The sequence below is a fragment of the Castor canadensis genome, chromosome 10 (genome assembly GCF_047511655.1).
Source record: "Castor canadensis chromosome 10, mCasCan1.hap1v2, whole genome shotgun sequence".
Taxonomy (NCBI): Eukaryota; Metazoa; Chordata; class Mammalia; order Rodentia; family Castoridae; genus Castor; species Castor canadensis.
In genome coordinates, this window is record NC_133395.1 from 72,059,528 (window position 1) to 72,083,058 (window position 23,531).

Here is a 23,531-nt window from a genome sequence, read left to right on the forward strand (position 1 = left end):
TCATAAACTCAGAAAATGGGGTGGTAATTACCAGGGCCAGGGGAACAGAAAAATAAAGAGTTGCTGTTCAATATGCAAGAGTTTCAGTTTTGCAAGATGAAAACGTTCTAGAGATGTGTGGCACAACGAGATGGATACAGTTAGCACTATAGAATTATATACTTAAAGTGGTTAAAATGCTAAACTTTGTGTTATGTGCATTTTACCACAAATTTTAAAGAATGATAGTAATTATACAAAGACCCAATATTTTCTTAGTTGTAAGAGGATTTTAGGTTTACTTAGTTTAGTTTTAAACCTGGTTGTCTCCATATAAAATGAGTCTTATAAACTGGACAGAGACTATTTCCAAATTTGCATTATAGATTGAGGTTAAATATGCATCACTATGTGCAAAGCCTAAAAGGGAGAGTTATTTAAAATAGATTAAATGGTGTGGAATAAAACTTCCAAAAGCTGTAATTGAAAGTGTCAGAAACATTAGCTTTGAAACAAGTAACATTTAATCACATAGATTATACAGAAGCATACATTTTTGTAGATTGTTTTCTTCAATAAAATTTACATTTTAAGCTGCTGAGACTGTGAATCACTTTTGGATGTCTGGTACCGAGCAGCTTGTCAGAACTTATAAATGCAAACTGCCTGCATTAGGAACAGGACTTTTCCTCAAGCACAAAGATAATGAAAGTTTAATTAGAACCCTTCAAGTCTTCAAGAGCCTGAAAGTGGTAAGATTAAAATAAAGGGCATTTTGTCTAATTATATTTCTTTAGCTACAAAAAGTTAAAACTTACAATCATTATGGCCGTACAATGACCTTAAGGGTTATAAAATATAAAATTTTCCAAGGTTGGACACTTGAAAAAGAAGAGAATATGAAAATCTGTATTATTTTTTATTGGCAGAGGAAAGCCATGACATATGTACACAAAATATCTCGTGAAAAGTTGGAGTGGAGGCTGAACATCATGGCTCATGTCTACAACTCATCTACTTGGGAGGCAGAGGTAGGAGAATCATGATTTTATGCCAACCTGGGCAAAAACCACAAGGCCCCATCTGAAAAAATAACTAAAGTGAAAAAGAATTGGAGGTGTCACTCAAGTGGTAGAAGGTGTGTCTCACAAGTGAGAGGAGGTCCTGAGCTCAAACTCCAGTACCACCAAAAAAAGAAAAAAAGTTGAGTTGAGAGGGGACACGTATGGCCATGTTGATGACCTGCTAAAATGGGAGTGTTTCAAGGTGAAATGATCCTCAAAGAGCTGTAGGCTTTGGCAGTTCCCTCAGCTACATATTAAATCTCAAGTTCTCTTCATATTTTTCTAGGGAATTTGCTTTCAGTATGATTTGTTCTAAAGCAACCTTCCATTTTGATTTTGCCATCATCCTAGAGGGCTAATGTCTCAATAAAGTATAACTATGTGGTTATTGATGTCATGATAACAAAGTGTAGTTTGTTGTACATGTATTTATTTACATTCTCTTTTATGACACAGTGCCACTAGGTACAAACGTCATAAAGGAAGATTAGTAGAAAATATGAGTGAATTCATACAAAGACAAAACTTTCTCATAATATGCATCATTGGGACATAACATGCTCATGACAGTAACATGAGTGAAAATTTTATAAGTCATTATGCATTTTCCCAAACTATGATGATTATACATTTCCCTAGCCAAGTGTTTTAATGGATTTGCACTTGTTTACGTGAGCTCAAGGCACAGGAGATTCAGCAAAAATTGCTACCACTGTTATTTGGTCCATGAGAAGCAATTCCTTGGGAACAGCCAATGAAGGGATCATAACATCACCAAATATGTGCTGTGAATCTATACTCGTGGACCATCACATCATGCTGCCACCCAAGTGGTCTACAAATGAAGGAAATCATCCCTGTCCTCACACAGAGAGATACATACCCAAAAATTCAGATTAAAAAGTATCATGAAGATTCAAAGAAGAATAACTTTCTTCCTATTAGAAACTACTTCATGTAAAGTGTCTTATTTTTTTTTGTTTGCTACTAGAAATCTATCTGTTCTATTTCAAAAAATATGACAGATTTCATGAATATAAAAATGGTAATTAATAACTCCCTGATTCCATGTGAATATAGTAGACTGAAAAATATCTATTTATTCTACCACTAAAAAAGGATAAATGTTATTGGTGAGTCCAGTAGTGTTTGTCAATTACAAAGGGAGACCAGCAAGACAGAATTAGAAAGCAGAAGTCCTTGTTATTACACGTGTTCCCTGCTACCTGTGCACAAATAATTTCCCTACAACTCAACTGATAGGGAGGGAATGAGTTACCAGGGAGCTCTTAGTATCAGTATTGATCAGTACAGATAGCAGCAGGCTTTGGGGTAGGTGTTTGGACCATTTAAGATGAGTTCAGTTCTGGTAGCCTTCAGTGTAAGGTGTGTACAGGTCATTCAAACAGAAATGTAAAGGAAGACCTGCAAGTTAACACCCAGAGTTCACAATGGAGATCTGGTCAGAAGACACAGTCTGTAGTATACTGAGATAAGTTGATGTTGCCATCGTAGATGAAATTACCATGGGAAACTGCAATTGAGAAGAAAGGAGGTGAGAATAGAGTCCTGCATGCTAGAGTGAGTTTCCCAGGAAGCAGACTCTAAGACAGAACTTCATGCTCAGGCTCTTTGTTGAGGAATGTGCTTGAGATCCACTCCTGGAAAAGAGGGAGAGAACAAGATTAGGTAAAGGGAAAGCTGAGCTGTTACATCACCCAACAATCTTAGCTAAGCTGCTATGGTCTGAATGTTTATGTCCTCCCCAAATTCATTTATTGAACTTAATCCACAGTCAGAGGTGTCATGAGGGCTCTGTCCTCATGAATGGGATTTGTGTCCTTATGAAAGCTCCGGAGGGAGCTTGTAAACCTCTTCTGCATGTGAGATACATTGAAGGCCCTGTTTTAAGGACTGATAACCAGAATATACAGGGAACTTAAAAAACTAAATTCTCCCAAAACTAATGAACCAATAAAGAAATGGGCATGTGAACTAAACAGAACTTTCTCAAAAGAAGAAATTCAAATGGCCAGAAAACACATGGAAAAATGCTCACCATCTCTAGCAATAAAGGAAATGCAAATTAAAACCACACTAAGATTCCACCTCACCCCTGTTAGAATAGCCATCATCAGCAACACCACCAACAACAGGTGTTGGCGAGGATGCGGGGAAAAAGGAACCCTCTTACACTGTTGGTGGGAATGTAGACTAGTACAACCACTCTGGAAAAAAATTTGGAGGCTACTTAAAAAGCTGGACATCGATCTACCATTTGATCCAGCAATACCACTCTTGGGGATATACCCAAAAGACTGTTACTCCAGAGGCACCTGCACATCCATGTTTATTGCGGCACTATTCACAATAGCCAAGTTATGGAAACAGCCAAGATGCCCCAGCACTGACGAATGGATTAAGAAAATGTGGTATCTATACACAATGGAATTTTATGCAGCCATGAAGAAGAACGAAATGTTATCATTCGCTGGTAAATGGATGGAATTGGAGAACATCATTCTGAGTGAGGTTAGCTTGGCTCAAAAGACCAAAAATCGTATGTTCTCCCTCATATGTGGACATTAGATCAAGGGCAAACACAACAAGGGGATTGGACTATAAGCACATGATAAAAGCGAGAGCACACAAGGGAGGGGTGAGGATAGGTAAGACACCTAAAAAACTAGCTAGCATTTGTTGCCCTTAATGCAGAGAAACTAAAGCAGATACCTTAAAGCAACTGAGGCCAATAGGAAAAGGGGACCAGGAACTAGAGAAAAGGTTAGATTAAAAAGAATTAACCTAGAAGGTAACACCCATGCACAGGAAATCAATGTGAGTCAATGCCCTGTATAGCTATCCTTATCTCAACCAGCAAAACCCCTTGTTCCTTCCTATTATTGCTTATACTCTCTCTACAACAAAATTAGAGATAAGGGCAAAATAGTTTCTGCTGGGTATTGAGTGGGGGAGCGGGAGGGGGTGGAGTGGGTGGTAAGGGAGGGGGTGGGGGCAGGGGGGAGAAATAAACCAAGCCTTGTATCCACATATGAATAATAAAAGAAAAATGAAAAAAAAAACAAAACAAAAAACAAAAAAAAAAAAAAAAAAAAAAGAAGGCCCTGTTTATAAGAAACAAACCTTTGCTAGACAGCAAATCCCCTGACACCATGATCTTGGACATCTCCGTTTCCAGAACTGCAAGCATCCAATTTCTGTTGTCTATAAATTACCCAGTCTAAGGATATGTTGTCTCAACCTATGTGAGGCTGGAGGAATAGGCCAAATCCATTCAATAGAGCCAATTAAGACCTGGTGTCTTCAAGGGAAAGTCAGCTTTCAGTAAGGCCAAGGGTGAAAGTGGTTTTCAAAACGTAAATTAATGATGTCAAAGGTTTGGTTTACCATATCATGGCAGGTACAAGTAGTAAATGAAACCACTTAGCGGATGGGATGGATAGACAACAAAGAGAAGGAGTCAGGGTCTCAATATCCCCTTCAGGGACACTTGCCCAAGGGAGATCCCCAACAGGGACCATCTTTAAAGGTTTTACCACCTCCCAATAGTGCCACAGGCTGGAGACCAAGTCTTTACCACTTAATATCCAAACTGCAGCAATAGCCCTGAGCAAAGGAGACACCTTGGTGGAAGACATCAAGAGGTTGCATACACCATATTCTGTCACAATGTTCCCTTCTTTGTTCTTCCTGTTCTATTAAATAATTACTATAGTTAAGTAATAATTATTATTGAGTTTATAGTTCCAGGTAGCTGTCCTGGGCCTTGAAGGTAGACAGATGAATAATGAAACACATTTCCTGTTCTCCAGATGCTCAGAGCAAAATTGGTACAGTTATTTCAGTTAAGAAAAATGCTGTAAGACAGCCATGCAAATGAACACTCATAGCCCAGAATAAATCAGAGCCAGTCGAATACTTGCTGTTGATAAGTAAAGATTTTAATAAAAGTTGAGAAATATCCCTTGGCACTGTTCTACACATACATCTCCTATGACTGCTGTTAACTGCTGTCAGGTGTAACATTGCTAAGATATTAAGTGAGGAAAGGATGGTGAAAATGGAATTGCTGATAGATTTTAGAAGAACTACCTATGTGAATTATTATGTCCATTGAAACTTCAGTGTGTAAGAAGATAACCTGCAACTGTTTTAACACATATTTTCTAGTCAAACTTCCACTCACCAGGTGAGAAGGGGTCACTTGTCCTCCATGGAAGTGAGGCCCTTCTTGGCCTCTCATGGATCATGCCTGTGCAATCCTCCTGCTCCATCCTCAACCTGCTATCTTTTCATCAGCTGACAAGCATTAGTGGGACGCTCCAATCTGAGTACTGGTTTGGGGACCCACCATGAAGCAGACCCAGTCTGTCCCTCTCTTTATGTCAAAATCACCTCTCACTGAAACTGGGTTGTCACTGGTATATATATACTTTCTCTAGCCCAAAAACTCCACAAGAGGGTCCAGCACCTACTACCAACACAAATTGGTAATAAATTGCTATAATTTAAAGAATTGAGGAGGGGAAATCATCATCAAACTATTCTCTGAGAATTAAAGAGCATGTTTAGAGAGTGAGCATGGGCACAACAAAATCCTTCCATTTATTGATTTCATGGTGAAACCAAACCTGAAAAATGTTAACAACTAATGTGTGATTTTCTCTCTATCATCATTGACAGGAGCCTGGTGTCTATAAACTAAACACTATTTGCATGATTAGACTGGTGATTTTTACAGACTCCCAGGAAAGGCTTAAGAAGCAGGCATGAAACAGAGACTGGGAACCTGCAACAGAACTCAGTGCACACACAAATATTTAGTATGTAAGTGAAATGTAAACAATAACACAAGTTTCAGAATTGAACATTTCCTATACATGATTATTATATGAGTGAATGACGTGTTCCTAGAACTTAACTGTAGTCTTTTAATAACCTACCTTTAAAAACATTCAGTCAGGTGCTCACTTCAGCAGCACGTTTACTAAAATTGGAACAATGCAGAGAATATTAGCATGGTCCCTTGCACAAGGATGACATGCAAATTCATGAAGTGAGTATTTTCATTCCTGAACACCTATTTATTCAGCACTATTGCTACAGAATCAGCCTGGGTGACCAACAACTGGTGAATAAATAAAGAAAATGTGGCACATATACATAATGGAGTATTATTCAGTGATAAAGAAAAATGAAATTGTGTCATTTGTAGGAAAATGGATGGAAGATCCAGCATGTTGAGTGAGGAAAGCCAAGCTCAAAAGACAAATATCACATGTTTTCACTCATAATTGGAATCTAGACACAATAATAATAATGATGATGATAACAATAACAACAACAATAATAATATGACATGATTTTTAAAGGGACACTGGAGGGAAGTCAGCAGGATGGAGAAGGGAGAAAGAAGAGAGGGTGATAGGGTGAAAATGAGTGAAATACTTTATATATATGCATGAAAACAGCACAGAGAAACACACTAAAATGTTTTTTAAAAAAAGCAGTTCATGGAAGGGAAATTGAGAAAGACTAATATAGATGAGGTGAATTTGGTCAAAGCACATTATATGCATGTTGTAACTGTCACAATGAAACCCCTTTGTACAATTAATTTATGCTAATAAGATGTTTTTTGAAAACATTTAGTTATAGTTAGTTTCTCTTGGTTTTAGCCAAAGAACCCTATCTGATATTACAGGCATCTTCCAAGCTCAGTTTGGACCATGTGGCTGCTAATGGGAAGAGAAATGTCAAGAACCATATAAATACAGAGATTTCAAATACGAGCCACAACCATAAGTCTACAGGAAAAATATTGCAAGTTGCAGACATTAGTTTGTAACAGAGATGCTTCTCATTTGAGATCTACTGTGTAGAAGCAAGGATTTAGTTATATAACGATGGTTAGTAATGGTCCTGAAGATATAGGAGAGTTAGGTATGAGATAACTAAAATTCAAAGGGGAATAAGGTTACTTCCATAGAGAGGGGCAGGTAAAGTACCACAGACTCCAAGGTAAGAAGTTGTATACAGTTGTAGAAACCCAGAAGATGTCTCAAAAGGAGACACTCAGCTAGGTATCCAAAGAAACTCATAGCTAAGGCAATAAGATGAGCAAATGAGTCCCAGTGACACTGGATTGCAGACATTGAGGAGCTACTCCTTCAGCTTAGGGTCAGCAATGAGGAACACTGGAAAGTCAAGATTAGAAAAAGCAGTTTGCTGCTAGTTTTGCTGTTAGCACTAGGAGGCAAATGAGTTTTATCTATAGTGTTTGCTTTGTTCAAAGGGCTGGTATTGCCTTGTACACATTGCATTGTCCAGTCCTGTCCTAGGTCAATGGGAAAGAATGTGAAGATCATGGATTTCTGTAGTGGGCCCTGGTGAAGAGGGACAAAGAGCAGTGAAGGAGATGTGCTGTATGTTTGTCAACTCAAGGGCTAGTTGTGAAAAGCCATAAACATCGAGCCAAAGTCCATGGCCTTGATTTTATATGACTAACAGGCAGCCATTGAGGGTTGTTCCTTAAGGAAAGGATTCTATTAGGACAACATCAGCTGGGTCAGTAGCCTGATATGCTGGAAGAGATACACACACATACATGCATGTACCCACTTACACTAAATCAATCAGTGGATCAGAGTAGAGAAACATATCCACACAAATACAATGACCAACTTATCTTTGAATGTGCATATGTGTGTGTGGACACTGGGGTGGGTGCTAAGCAGGCATAGAATTTCATGTTCCACTCTACTTGTTAATCTACCTAGTTTTCAGTTGGCCTCCTGAGCTCAGGCATCTAGCTTAACAAAGCATAGAGAAGTTCTTTTCTTATGACTGGCTGTCTGCCTTTGAGAGGTGTTAAGGAAACATGGCAGTTTTGTATTACTGTCTCTGGAATAAGGGTTGAATATTATAACCATAAAGTGCCTTGTCTCTGAAAGACACATAGTAGGGATTTGGTAAGTGCTAGCTTCTTTCACCATTACTAGTACCATTAATGCTTTGGTGAAGTATTTCCACTACCTTCAAGATATTCTCATAGATCCCACTTTCCTTCAATTATCATTCTGGTCCTAGTCTAGAAACATTTGTCTTCATTTCTTAGATTCTGATTTAAAATTTGGAAACAAAATTGAACACAGTAGAAGAAAAATAGGGTTCTTTCTAGCCTGGGCAGATAATAATGTATAACCCAGTCCATAGATTCAGGTTAAAAAGATTTAATCATTTCTTTTCTAAAATTAACCTTAATTTTAACCTCAATTCCTTCTAGCACATGGTAGGTATTCAATAACTATTTCTTGAATGAGTATCTGAATGAATGAATTTGGTAGAGCAAAACAAAAATAAGTACAACTCCTTACCTATTACTTTAATCCTCTCTGACAATGATGATTCTTTTAAACCATCCTAAGGATGTCGGTTGCCTTTTAAAGATATATTGACACTTTACTGTAATTGCGGCCAGAAGACTGTGGTCCTTGTCTTCTAAGCTAGTCTTGATTTAAAATATTTTCTCCTGTTATAAGATTGCAAATTATAATTTCTGTTTCAGGAAACATGTTCACTGCATATGATTTCTAGTGCTATTTTCATACCTAGCTATTCTCATTATTTTGGATTTTTTCCTTCTTCCTCATCCTCTAAATCTTTGGAAGAAAGCTGAGAGAGAAGCTCTCTGTGAGGAAATGGAGCAGAGGGCAAGGGAAAGAGATATCCCAAAATTATTTTGAAAGGTGGTTTTTGCAATAATCCTCTGTAGCCCTGATCATAGACTGACTGTGCGGTGAACTGAGGCAACTACCTGTGTAGTCTGGGCTGGGTGCTCTTTCAGAAGCAGATCACCCCATCAACATCAGAGTCAAAGAGTAGCCCAGAACACTGCATTGTTGTTGTGTTGGTGCAATCTATTGTCACAGTCATAAATGCTCTACTCCCGAGTCCTGGGTCTTTGTTGGATAATTCTACATTGATAGCTACCCACCATGATATTACATGACTTAAGTCTGCAGCTTTTGGCAGCCTTTGATTTGAAATTGTTGAGTTATAGGCATAATCTACACCTTGCTAACTTGAAAATACTGAACAAAAATAACAAAACAATTAACTTGAGGATAATGTACAGAATGTTTTTTCTATAGTCACTCTGCCACATGGTTCAGTTCAAGTCTCTTAAAATATGTATGAATTGCATATATTCCACACACATCTCCACTTCAACTCAGCAGGAAATAAGCCCTTTCAGGTTTATTCCAAACAATGAGATCAAAGGTCTCAGATTTCACACGTCAAAAGCTAAATTTGCACCCTGGCAAGGTCCTCAAGGTCATACTCTGGAAACTCACTTTTCTTTGAGATGAAATCAGGACTCACATTTTTCCAAAGATGCACAAGTGGACCAGACTTTAGGAGATGATGGTAATTGCCTGCTGAAGGAGGCAATTACCTATCTAGACTTGCTGATCTTGTTAGCCCTTCTCTCTATATGTCTGAACTCAAACTTGTTTCCCATGGCTCCTCTTGCCTCTCCCAGAAAAAACTGTTGCAAAGACAAATAGCAAACAGAGAAAAATTATAGGTGATAATTTCTCAATTACAAGTGAAATTTCCTCAAATTTAAAAATATCTAGACCTTGTCATGAATGAAATGATCAAATTCTAGAGTTTCAAACTCTATGAACTTTCTCTTTAAGACAGTCAGGGTATTTTAAACATCAGAGGGCTCTGAGTAGACTCTGTCAAGATATTATTCTTTTTAAACCACCCATTTCTTGGTTTGCAGAACAGTGTTAAAATGATTGATTGAACAAATAAGTTTATGGTGGTTAAGGAAAACACCACTTACCCAGCTGAACCAACTACAAATCATACATCATTTTGTAGCACTAAATCTTTGGCCTGCTGCAAAAAAATAAAATGAATAAAAAATAAAAAACCACACCCACCCACAATTCTTAATGACAACACAGAGGGAACAGGTGATTTTTGCATCAATCAAATGCTGCTGTTTTTCTTAGAAACAATTTCCAAACCCACAGTCTCTGTAATGGTGAGCTGCAGGTTAGATGTCTCATTTCTCCTTTCTGGGCAACTTCCAGTGTATTTGCAGTAGTACAAACACATCTTTCATCCTTAATACACTTACTCAGAGATGAAAAAAGCACAATGCACTGCTATCAAGAGGTATCATTTGTCTTGAAATGCTGCTGTAGCAGCTCACAGCTTTAACCACCTCATACAGAAGAGTTTTCAACTGAGTTCTTTGCACATTCATTAAGCACTCATATTTTCAGGTTGTTCAGCAATGATACAGGGATGAGTAAAACTTAACACAGCCCCTGTGCATTTTATTTTATAGTTGAAGAGATATGAAGGAGTAGGCAGGAAGAAATAATGACACTGTGATAAGTGCAGTAAAAATGAAAAATATGGAAACAACCCATCTATATATGAATACAATATAACATACTATGCTGTAAGTTGTTGAATATTAGGGGAACATGGTGATAGGGAAAGAATAACGGAGGCAGGGTTAATTTGATTAAGGCAGATATATACAGGCCTGAAGTATGAAGGCAAAGCCCCTTAGACTATCAATAAACACTTTAAAAAATGACGGACAGAGGGTAAAAAATGTCTTTTCCAGGGGTAGGTATCAGTGGGAAGGGGGTGTGATAAGGAAAGGGTGAATGAAGGTGAATATGGTGGATATATTTTGTATCCATATATGAAAATGGAAGAATGAAACCTGTTGGAATTGTTCTAAAAAGGGCAGAGGGGAGAAGAGGGAGAGGACTGAGGGGATAAATCTAAATAAGATTTATTGTAAGCACATATATAAATAACACAATGCACCCCCCTGTACAACTATTATATGCTAATAAATTTTTTTTAAGTATGCATGGTCAAAACAAGGAAGGGCCCCTGAGAGGCAAGAGAATGGTGGTTGTCATGTCCTTGGAGCTCACAGAGGAGACTGTCCGGAAGAGATGTCAGAACTGGGCTTTGGAGAGTAATTATCACGGTAGAACACTTTGGGTACACGTATTCTGGGCAGAGGGAAGGACAACCCACATATGTAGAGACATGGAGCTATGAACAGGAGCAACTGAAATCTACAGGAAAAAAATTGCAAATCAGTCACAATGAAGTGAGAAGTGAGACAAGAGGACACACTTAAAAAATGGTGTGAGGCACTGAGATCTTTGTTTATTCGTATCTTCAAAAAGAAGCCAGACACTTCCCCTCTCCGTTTTGAAAATCCCCTAGTATTTATCCATTTGAACCATACCGTCAGATAGAAAAAGATAAGAACATTAAAAGCCAAATTATTTTTCATAAACAGAGAAAAGATGGCTACTCACCTCAAGGTCAGCATGTCCTGGCGCTTAGGGAACTGGCTTAGGAGTTAGGCAGGTCTGGGTGTAATGCCTGCTTCTACCATGGAAATCCTGGCAAGTTCTTAAACCTTTATATTTTCATTTTCTTACCTGCTTTGTGTTAGTCATTCAGGCAACAAAACACCTGAGACAATCAACTTATAAAGCTTATTTTGGCTGTTTTGGAAGTTCCAGTTGCTTTTGGGCCTGTTGGCAAGGCAGTACCTAATGGTAGAAGAAACCCTCATCTCATAGCACCTAGGAAACAAAAAGAAAGAAGGGTAAGGTCCCACGTTGGGCACACCCCCAGTGACCTAACTTCCTCCTACTAAGTCCCACCTCCTAAAAGTTTCACAGATCCCAATAGCACCATGGGCTGAGAGGACCAAATCTATTTAACATATGGCCCTTTAGGTGACACCTATCTAAATCACAGTATGAATTATGGTTGCTATGGGAAGTAAATAACATGTTGTTAGCACAGTGTCTAGAGAATAGTGTCAGAACACAGTAACTGCTGCTGTTGTTTTTATTAGCAGTCCCTTAATGTAATATTGCTTTAGGACCAATTGAATAAGTGAATTACCTCATTATAAAACCCTCCCATTAAGGCCAGTGGCAAGAAGTGGATACTGGGAAGCAAGCAGCTACACTAAAGGAAGGAACTTGAGGGTCCTAGAGTTAGGGAGGCCATGGTCTCAACTCACCCCATCACCTGCCTCCAGAGGGACTCTGTCAGGGCCCTAAGTAATTAAACAAACCAGCCCATAAGATGAGTTTTCTCATAAAATCCCAATAGTGCTTATGGGAATTGTGGCCTCTCCCATCCTAGCAGCTTGTTTGTGTTGGGAATTGGGAACCAGAGTTGTTAGGTCTGCTCCCTCTCACTGCCCTCTGCTGAGGCATTTGATAAAGCCTTGAGCCTGAAATCCACAAAGTACAATGAAAATAGCTTTATTGGCAAGATCTCAGAATATTTATTCCCTCCAGAAATATTTTCTTAAACAGCCTTTGCTATTTATTCAAACTTGCATCTTAGAAGAAAATTAGATGTTGAGGTAAAAGTACTCTAATGGGAATATCAGAGCTACTTTCCCAGGAATGAAGAATTTCTTCAGCGTACAGAAAAGAAATGCCTCAGGCCTCCATGCTAATATGAGAATCATATGTTTGTGGATAAGACTTTGTTATACATGAGATTCCTCTGGAGTTTTTACACTGATAACTCCTATCATTTTTATTTTGAAAAGCATGTGAGCCTTATTAACTAGAGGATAACTGGAAATCTGTCAGAGATGAAAATGCCTTTATCATTTCCTGAATTTATTTTGTATTTCCAAAATGTGTATCTCATGCCATCCCTTGCCAGCTCTTCCCCAGTACATTCTGGGGCAGGGTTTTTGTACTTTCCTTACACGTGTAAGTAGGAAGCATGAGGTCACTGGGAAAAGCCAAGCTTCAACATGAGACTTCATTAAAGGTAATTCATGAGTTACAAGTCACTGCCTATCCACCAGGTTTCTACCTCTCTAGCCATAAAAAATCAGCAAGTGTTTTGTGATGTCTAGTTTGTGCCTAGAATTGTGCAAAGTACTGTGTAGAATTTTATTCTCTGTGAGATTGAGAATTTTGTAATGCTATTGATAGAGGAAAGAACTACCTGAACCAAGCACAAACAGAAGAATCAAAGCAATGTAGTGTCATTGAAGTAGCCCAGAACTTAAGATGGTGTATACTAGGTTTAAAATCCTACTATGCAATTAATTATTAATTCTTGTGAAATTTGCAGCTACCAATTTTACTTTCCGAGGCTTAGTTTTCTCAGCTTTCTAGTGGGGGTTAAGCTCATGGGAGAATTGTTGGATCAACAAGATAACATATGTGGAAAAGTGTTTTATAAGTTTCAAAGCACAACATTAGATATTATAAGTTTCAAACTACAACTACCAAATTCTATGGCTTTACATTCCCCTTTTTGTTTTTCTAACGTGATGACCATTGAATAATTGGTAATATCTAACTTACCACAACACACAATTGTTATCATACCACAACACGGAATGGCTGAACAATGCAGGAAAAAGCTATGAAATATAGAAAATACATAAATTTGCACCACCAAGTGGAATCTCTCAGTGTACTTAATCATATTCATATGATTTTGATTTTGAGTCTCTTAGTCCCCGAATATTTTTGAGTTTTTATGTTGTCTCATCTAAAATTCACCACATTATTTGTTCAAATTATTATCAATTAATTATAAACACTAGTTATAGACAATCCCCAAACAAAAATCTAAGGATAGCAATCACATTAAAAATAGGATCTTACCCTGTGAATTTTACTTTATTTCAGGAACTGTTTTTGAAAACTGGGGTCTTGATTTTTCAGGTATAGAAAAATGAAGGATCATAACCAAGTTTCAAATGAGGCTCTAACACTGCTCATGCAGATTTGCACCTGCATTCATTTACACGCAAACGATCTCATTTGCATGCACAAATTGAATAATTAAGCAACTAACTACAAGATCAGCAAATGTAAATGCTTATTAGCCCATCAGCAAATTGGTGCTCATATAAAATTTCCAATCATAGCTTATAGTCCAATTTCTTTTGACCTTTTAAATATTGGCAATATTAATATAATCTTCCTTGATTTCCAAGGTTTGTTTTTTGGTGTTTGTCTTTCCAAACGAAATCACTTGAAGTGTTATTCCTCCATAAATTTCTCATAGTTTCAAGCAAGGATTGAAAGGGTTTCAAAAAATAGCAAAATGATAAATTTACCACAAAATGCAATGTTAGGTGTGTGTGCACATATGTGCATATAGGTACATATATGTGGATGTTTATATGCATATGTAGATATTTGTGTGTGTATATATATATATATATATATATAGAGAGAGAGAGAGAGAGAGAGAGAGAGAGAGAGGCTATATGAACACATTTTTTAAATTAAAGCTTATTACTTAAAATGGCTCTCACCACTTGCCCATTCCCTTATTTTTCAGACTGTAAAGCTAAGAACCAAAATAGCAAATGTCTCTAGTTAGGTACATAGCTGGGAATTTGCCTCTTGATTCATTCTGTCATGTCAATTAATTCCCTCAGTGTCTTCTTAGGAAAGACAAAATATCCAAATAAGATGGAAATCTAAAATCCACATATGTAAACAATTTCCTGAAATTATTTAAATGAAAATTTTCTTGCCACCTTTTAACAAGGCAAGTAATTTGAAAATGTGACATAATTTCACGGTTGCACTTAAAGAAACTAAGACTTCATGGAAATCCGGGTCTGTAAAATTTCCCATTCAGACGCTCCTTGACTTAGGATGGCACCACATCTTGATAAACCCATCATAAACTGAAAATACAGTGAACTGAAAAATGCATAAACCAAGCACTAGTAGTTCATGCCTATAATCCTAGCTACTCAGGCAGCTGAGATTGGGAGGATCTTGGTTCAAGGCCAGAATGGAGAAATAGTTCATGAGTCCCCATCTCCAAAATAACCAGAGAAAAATGGATTGGAGGTGTAACTCAAGAGATAGAGCACTGGCTATGCAAGTGTGAAGCCCTGAGTTCAAATCCTAGTCCCATCAAAAAAAGAAAATGCATTTAATACACCTAATCTACCAAAAATCATAACAATACAGTGCCTGTAGAGTGGCAGTTGTTTACTCTTGTGGTCACATGGCTGCAGCCACCATTTTCAGTTGCAAAAAAGAACGAAATTTAAAATTTGAAGAACCATTTCTACTGAATGTTTATGGCTTTCACTCCATCAGGAAACTGAAAAATCCTAAGTGAAACCATCATAAGCTAAAGACCATTTGTAATGTGTTCCCAACCTTTATTTTTCCATGTAAGGATGTTTTGAAAACTACTATAGTTCACTAGCACTACAATTCTATTTTTAAAAAGATATTCATTTAGAAAGAAAATGATCTCAAATAGAAAGAAAATGATCTCAAAATAAAGGATCTTATAAGTTTACGCAAATGTATTTTTCTCACTCTATTATGAGTGAATTAGGAGGCTCATCCATGTGATAACCCAAAACTGACCTCCCTAAAACTTTTCCCCACAGTACCAGGGTAGATACTCATATTTTTTTCAGAACATAAAACAAATCCACTGTCAGATAAGAAGATTCTCAAGCAAACACAGCATGAGCCCGAAATACCAGTGTATGCAAAAAGAATTCACATCTTGAAGGACAAAAAACAGGAAAAAAGATCTAAAAGACACGATTTTAGAAAACTTCTGATTCAATTCTACGCCAAAAAGCATTTAGGAGTCCCTTATAGGCCTGGGCATACAGCTCAGTGATAGAGCTCTTGCTTAGCATGTTCTAAAATTTTTATCCTAAAGATCAATTTTAATCCTGCATAATATTCCACAATTATTTGAATATACTTATACATCACCTGGTCATTCCCAAAGATGGCTTTTCAAAAGTAAAACTGTGTATCTATGCATATGAACAATCTGAAGATTCTCAGTATACAGTTTAATTTTCCTGTGAAATTCCATACTAATGTATGAAAACCCTGCTTTGCCGCTCTTCCTAACACAGATTGTTAATAACCATTAATATCCTAGTCATCATCTACAAATAAGATAGGGTAAAAAATCAAATCAACAGATATTTGAGAGAATAAATTTGTACAAACAAGAACAGCTAGGGCAAATAAATAGAACAACCAACTCTGAAGAAAACAGATGTAATTCAGAAGCTTTCGAAGGGAGTTATAAATTTCTTGTTCATGTCCTCAGAGAAATATGAGAAGATATTGAAACCATAAAACAGACTATAGACTACTGTCAAAAGAGAGACATCATAGAAAAAGACAGTTCTTGGTAATTAAAAAACATGATTGCCAAAATGAAAAATTTAATAGGAGTACTGAGAAATGCACTTGCAAAAAGCTCTCTGGATATAGAATGAGAGAATAAAGGTGGAAAATCTGGTCCATCTTACCATGGAGAACTATAATCTGGATTTCAGAAACTGGGGTGAAAAAGAAATGATGAGAAAGCAGAGGGAAATGGAAACACCACGGAGCAGCTAGTCAAGAAGGGAAGCAAATCAAAGAAGAGAGGCTTAGAGGCATTACCTAGACTTGGAAAGGATACCCCCAGAAGAAACCAAAACTTCTGATAATCACCAAAACTTGGAGGTAAAGGGTGAGCAGAGGCACATGCGTCAAACTCTCTTTTTGTATCAGTGACACAAAGATGGCACCCATGATCTTTTTTCAGGACTGGGGATTAAACCTGGGGCCTTGTTCTTGCTAGGCAAACACTTTATCACTAGCTATATTCCCAGGCCTTTTGCGTGTATTTTGTTTTTGAAACAGTGTCTCGTTAATTTTGCCCATGGAGGCTTTGAACTGGAGAGCCTGCCTCCACCTCCTGAGTAGATGGGAGTACAGATGTGCCTCACCATGCCCAGCTATCTATACTTTTTTTTTTTGGTATGGGGATCGAACCCAGGGCCTCTCACCTGCTAGACAAGCACTCTATCACTGAACTATATCCCAGTCCCCTATAGTTCTTTCTTAAGAATTAAAAGTATTCCATATTATTTATTGAAATATTACAAACTTAAATTGTTCATCTTAATTAACATTTCTTATTTATTAACTTGTGTTGTTTTCATTTCATGTACTTGTATTATAAAAATGAAAACTGCATGCAAATGTACACTTGACCTGCATGAAAGCACCTGACTGGGTGAGGTTTTGGAGGCAGCAGGTAGAAAAGAAGTTGCAGGTTCACCTTAGAATCTTTGCTCTCCAATCATTTGCAAGAGATCCCTAGAGGGGACAGGAGGAAGGTATTAAGAGAGCGTGAATCTAATCCACACATATTCCTTAGGTGTAGACCAGTAAGAGAGGAAACCGGGAAGCACACTTTTGGAGGAGGGGACAGAGACTACATTTTCAGGTGTGGCATGGAGAAGTTGCATAAACCCAATGCTGGGATGGAAGAGCAGATCCTAGAGGAACAGGTTAGGCAGGAACTGCCTGATGCCATCTTGAAGATGGCCAGAATGTGAAGATGTCAGCTGCAGATTTACTTATTGAAAGTTCTTGAAGAAAGTTTGGGGATACAGCTCAGTGGTCCAACATTAAGAAAAAAATTTGCCAGTTGTGGTAATAGATGCCTGTAATTTCAGCACTTGAGAGGCTGAGACAGGAGAATCATGAGTTCGAAGGAACCCTTGGCTACATAGTGAAAGCCTGTCTCAAAAAAAAAGAAAAAAAATCTTTTTTTTTCTTTTATTATTCATATGTGCATACAAGGCTTGGTTCATTTCTCCCCACTGCCCCCACCCCCTCCCTTACCACCCACTCTATCCCCTCCCTCTCCCCCCCAATACTCAGCAGAAACTATTTTGCCCTTATTTCTAATTTTGTTGTAGAGAGAGTATAAGCAATAACAGGAAGGGACAAGGGTTTTTGCTGGTTGAGATAAGGATAGCTATACAGGGCATTGACTCACATTGATTTCCTGTGCGTGGGTGTTACCTTCTAGGTTAATTCTTTTTGATCTAACCTTAAGAAAAAAAATCTTGATGAGAACTAGAGGCCAAATTCAACAGAAGAAATTTTTTTAAAAAAAGTTGTATAGCTTTCTCCCACCCCATTACTTATTTGTCATGACCTTATCTATCCTCCCCTCAAATTAAAACCACCCATTTTCCCTAAGGCATTAAGGCCCATAAAATTATTCAACCCCCACAATATTCAGACATATATATATATATATATTTTTTTTTTCCTGTGAAATACTCCTCTGCAGAAAGAAAAACATTGGCCTGAAACAAACATCTGTTGGCTGCCCACATAAAGCTACTATACCAGCAGTTTACTGGGATCATGCTCATAGGAATGCTTTTTTGATTTGTATTTATTATAAAGCAGTGATTCAGGGCCTCAGTAGCCAAAGAAACTAAGAATACTACACCGTGTTTGCCATTTATACTCAAAATGACACATGTATTGTACATACTTTGGAAGGGTATTATTATGTATGTTGAGCAGAGTCCCATCCTAGTAAGAGCAATGGTTAAGGTTAAAAAAAAGAAAATCAGCTATGTGCTCAAAAGGACCAATCATGGTAGAATTGGACAGTACCTTCCCTTGAGGAGACTTGGGATTGTAGGAAGAGCCTCCTTCCTTTTGTTCCAGCCAGCTGCAGGCTTGCTCTCACACAACACCTCCCTCCCTTCTACACCTGAGGCAGAAAGGAGAACATAAGTAGAATTATCATCTTCTTAGTTGCCTTCAAAGACAACCACCAGAGTTCTTCCCAGAAACTACTGTTAGTGAAAGGAAAGTGTTCTGCCTCATCTCAGAATTTCCAATGCTTTACTCCTTTTATTGCAATGGATAAAACATACAAGCACTTTTAAATAAAAGTTAGTTCTTCTACCAAATTAAAATATAATGAGCTAGATTTATAGAGTTGTTTTAAAGGAACAGTGTCATATATAAGGAATCCAAAGAGAAGTATCTGCTAATGAAATAGAATTTTCACTAAGCCATTTATTTTTTCTTTGAATTTTCTTTGCTTCTTTAATAGGTATCTTGGACAGTGGTACCCGCAACTGGACATTACAAAGAATCAAACACTGAGAAAAATGTTAACTTTATAAGGAATATCTGAGAATAGTAAAATTTGGAATGATGGTATTTCTACCAAAGTTGGCTCCCAAAGGCTCGTGGGGGATGAATTTCTTTTGTTTCTTCACTACCCCTCCTAACCCTTTTTCCATGATCTTAAACATTAAATGACAGGCTCCTCTTACACTGTACTCTAGAAATTAGTTCATTCACCATGAATGTATTTCCTGTAAGTGCTCATGACAACTGAACAAAACAACAGCAAGCCCCCTTGCATCAACAGACTGAGAAAATAAAAACAAAACTCCAGAATCCATTACCCATGTCACTTTGCCTTATGATGAATGTTTAAGGAATATAGCCAAAAATGTATCATAAGAGAAGCAGGCATCATTAGCAGTGTTACCAAGATGTAGCAGAAATACTTCAGTGTCCATTTCTGGGAAATTTAACTTGGCTACAAACTGAAGCAAGAACAGAGGACACAGCCTTCTCATCAATTCCATTTTCGGAATGAAAGGGGAGATCAACACTTTCATCTTTCACGGAGGAGATGACTTTGAAGAATCCATTCTATTAAGGAATGGAGGATTTTGCAAGAATATTCTGAAGAAAGTGATTTGAATCCTCAAGAAATATTTTGGGATAATACTAAGATAAAAGCATTCCTTTTTCACAATTTTTTTATTTTCCTCCCACTACCATCACTAAAAATAATTTGTTTGCAGAATATAGGTTCGCACTCTAAGAGTAACGCCCATCCAGGGCAGGAGAAAGATGTATCTGTAACAGTGTTCTTTTCTAGCCAAAAAGGAGGAAGGAGTGTTTTGGGAGTATAGGCTCTGAAGTTAGACCAGCTTGCTTGGTTTAGACTGATTCCTCAGCTTACTAGTTGTGTGATCTTGAGGAAGTTACTTAACCTCTTGTGGCCTCAGTTTTCTTATTTTTGAAATAAGGATGATACTAATACCTTCAGTATAGGGCAATTGGAAGCCAAATGATATAACACCTAAAAAATGCTTAGATAGGTTCTGGTTCCTCTTGTTGCTATTTAACTATTTTAAGTCTTCATTCTTTGATCTGTAAAAAGTGGGTAATTATTTTGCCTAACTTACAATGTTAACATGAACATAAAAGGAGATAAAATACCACATACTTGGTACAGAACAAGCCCTCAATAAATTTTAGCTATAATTCATCACTCTGACTTTTCAGTAAAACAGCAGTCATAATTCTAAATATGGTCTGTGCAAAATGTTCTTTAGAAACACTGCCATCTAGTGGCACAACTGAACCTTCTCCAAGCGTCTCTATTTCAGAAGCTCTACATCTGTCACCGTCCATTGTTTCTGGCTTGTTGAAGAAAACAGCTCTGCTCAGTCCTTTGAAAAGAGGTCAGTTACTGTTGACCTCTGCTGTCTCCCGGGGGGCTCAGGGAGCTGAGTGCAAAAGGAAGGAACCCACACTGGAAACAACCACGCGTGTGTGCTCAGGGTCTGCCAATCCATTTGCTTCTCTCCTGTGTTGACTTAACTGTGGACACAGTGTTTCCTTAAACAAAATCAACCTGAATAATAATGAAAAATCAACACAAATGCAAAGCCCAAAGGATTAGTTAGGGCCTCATTTCACAAAGCCATAGTATATCAGGTGACTTTGGGGTAACGGGTGGTTAAAAGACATAAGGAAGGGCCTCAGTAGTTAAGCAGCAGCTAGTGTGTAGCTGGCATCCAAGAAAGGATTATCTCAGCTCTGCAGGGCTGCATTCGGCTGCTGGAGTCCACAGACTCCCAGGGGCATTTTGTGTTCATGGACTAGAACAGAAAGGGCCTGAAAACAAACTGGGCTTTTTAGACCTCATCTAAAGAGCAAGGCACAGAAATACGATAACTAAAGAGTGACCTCTGCATCCTATACTCGAATGTCATCTGTCATGCTTTTATAGTCTTACTGCTTTTTGCAGGCAAGCACATTTGGGTAAAGAATTTTTCAGGCTTTGGATGTTGAGAAAATCTCCCAATGTCACAATGACTCTTCAGAATCCTTCAGTTTCCCAGATAATATAAGCAATATGTCTGAGAATTGAGATAAAGAAGGAGGTGAGGGCTTGATTGTTTAGATTTCTATTTCTGCTTTCTGTTTGACCTTTTAGCAAAGGACCCTGGTCTTCAAATTTTGGCACCATCTTCACTTCCTCAAGAAGCCTCAGTTGACCTTAACGAGGTCAGATTTTCCAGTGATGTGCTCATTGAACCCAGCCCCTACTCTCATCACATTGCATGACACTTAGAGGACTGATTATATGATCAATGTCTCTGTTTCCTTCTTATAAACTCCATGACAGCAGGGCCTCTTGTGTGCTCCTGTGCAAACTCACATGTCCACACTTTAACACAGGCCCGGCACAAGGCAGGTGGCTGAATATATGAAGAAAGCAACGATCATTAACCACTGGTAATAATGATCCTGGAGCTAAATCTGTCACTGGAAAGAAAGGGATATGGCCTGTAGAAAGCCTTAGACTCATCCCATGTCCATCTGCGAGCTACTTAAAAATGACTATCTCAAAGAAACCAAAGGTCTCCTTAGGGAGGAAAAACTGGACATACAGTGCCCAAAGAAGACCAAAATCCATCTGGTCAGAAGAGGGAACCTAATATCTCACACCTCTTTCTCTCTGAAACTACCTTCACTTGAGATTTATGTCACAGGTAAGAACTTAATTCTCCTCCAAAATGAATGTTGATTTGGGTTTGTAGAGTTGACGTTCCATTTTCTATTTGTGATATGAAATGGGTTAATATAGACGTTTTGAAGAAAGAATAAGGTGATTTTGTTTTTCCTAACCTAGTTCTATTCCTATATACCATACAAATGAAATTGATTTGAAATAAAAGTCCTTATCTGGGTTGGGTAAAAGAGCAAGACGTACATCTATGGAATAATATGAAACAAAAGCAGAAAATGCAAAGTCAAATCAGTTGATTTTTAAATTAAACAAAAAGATAAGCTTTGTGAGGCAAGTCTATCTTCTCCCTAAAAGTTAATTAAGTACTGCTTTATAGATTTGATACTGAGGTTGTGGTTCACCCAGAACAAAATTGCTTTCAGTTCAGTGCTCAGCATATGTGGAAGTTAGGGTTTGCTGCTTCATGGACAGAAATGGGAATAGGAGGCACAAACACATAAAGAACCACAGAGAATCTAAAAAAAAACAATCTTCAAGGCAACAAAATATCTGTTTCAAAATAATATGCTACGGAATTTCAGGCACTCTTGTCATTTAGATTCACAATAGTAATAGGCTTAATCTACTTTTACCTATGTTGCCTAAAATTCACCAAATATTTTCAATATGGTACCATGGGGTGGAAACATCAAAGAAACATTCCTTTTCCTCAAGGAGTCTGAATTCTCTGTCTATGAGAGACATGTCACATTTGTTTTCATAAAAAATGAAATTGACTTTTCTACTCTACAGCAGGAAAATGGCATTTTATTTTCAGACTCTTTTTTGTTAAAGGAACCAATTTAGTCTACTTTCACAGATGGGTCGAGAGAGACATGTGAAAACACACACACATGCACACGCACACACTCCAAATAATGACCCAGATACAATTAGTGACATAGGACAGTGCATTTTTTGAGAGTAACAGTGGGATATGGATTGTGGAAGAACTCTACGGCCCTCAGTTTAATGAAACACAAGGGGGCCAGATAAAATTAAGGAAGGAATTAAACATCTGACAGCAATAAACTCATAGATTTTGTTAGATTTAAAGAGTACTATGATAGCCTGGTATTCATCTAGTGCTTGGAAATTAGCTTTACACTCTCTGGCAGCCATATTTAATGAGTAATGTTCAAAACAATTCCAAATGGGATCCAAACAACATGAGCTATGTAGGCTCAGAAATTTCAGAAAATAAATCTTGCTTAGTAATCAAGGAAGAACCTTGTACTGCACTGAGTCCCATTATGAGTTAGTTTCTAAAACATTAGATCCAGGTGATTACTCAGACTTTTCTTCAGCATATTCTTCAGTGACTATACACAGAAATGAAAATTCGGTATATCATAATGCCTTGACAGAGCTTAGCATTCTGTGAGTTTCATATCTTATACATGAGTGGTAAGATTGTTGTGCCATCTCAAGAGATCTTCTTAATTCTAATCTTTATGACGTGAGGGCTTCTTAGACAGAGCTAGGAATTCTAGCACCCCTGTAAAAAGTGTTTGCTGAACCATGTACGTGTTCAATCTGTCCCTTGAGATTTATAGTACTAATTACACGACTGATGTACTTTACAGATTAAATGAAGTCTCTTAATCTGTAATCTTAGCCCTTCATATCTGAGTAATGTAGCTATTTCCATTTATGTTTTAGTATATAAATATATTGCATTATCACCACATCTTGGCACATCAATCA

At 37.6% G+C, this 23,531-nt stretch overlaps 1 long non-coding RNA gene and 1 other non-coding gene across 3 annotated transcripts in view; one reads left to right on the top strand and one right to left on the bottom strand.

Annotated features, from left to right (window-relative positions):
- Nucleotides 1–480: 480 nt before the first annotated feature.
- LOC141411479 (uncharacterized) overlaps nt 481–23,531 on the bottom strand; it is a 103,113-nt gene continuing 80,062 nt past the window's right edge. The window contains exons 1-5 of one of the 2 annotated variants that reach the window (XR_012436261.1): nt 13,481–13,743; nt 11,567–11,713; nt 9,450–9,615; nt 6,008–6,051; nt 481–2,704 (exon numbers count right to left, since the gene is read on the bottom strand). This is a non-coding gene — a long non-coding RNA (uncharacterized lncRNA). Of the gene's footprint in view, nt 2,705–6,007; nt 6,052–9,449; nt 9,616–11,566; nt 11,714–13,480; nt 13,744–23,531 lie in introns of those variants that run through there. The other variant, XR_012436262.1, reaches the window with a different exon arrangement.
- LOC141413127 (U6 spliceosomal RNA) lies at nt 6,028–6,135 on the top strand. The gene has a single exon (XR_012437950.1). It is a non-coding gene; the product is annotated as a U6 spliceosomal RNA (small nuclear RNA).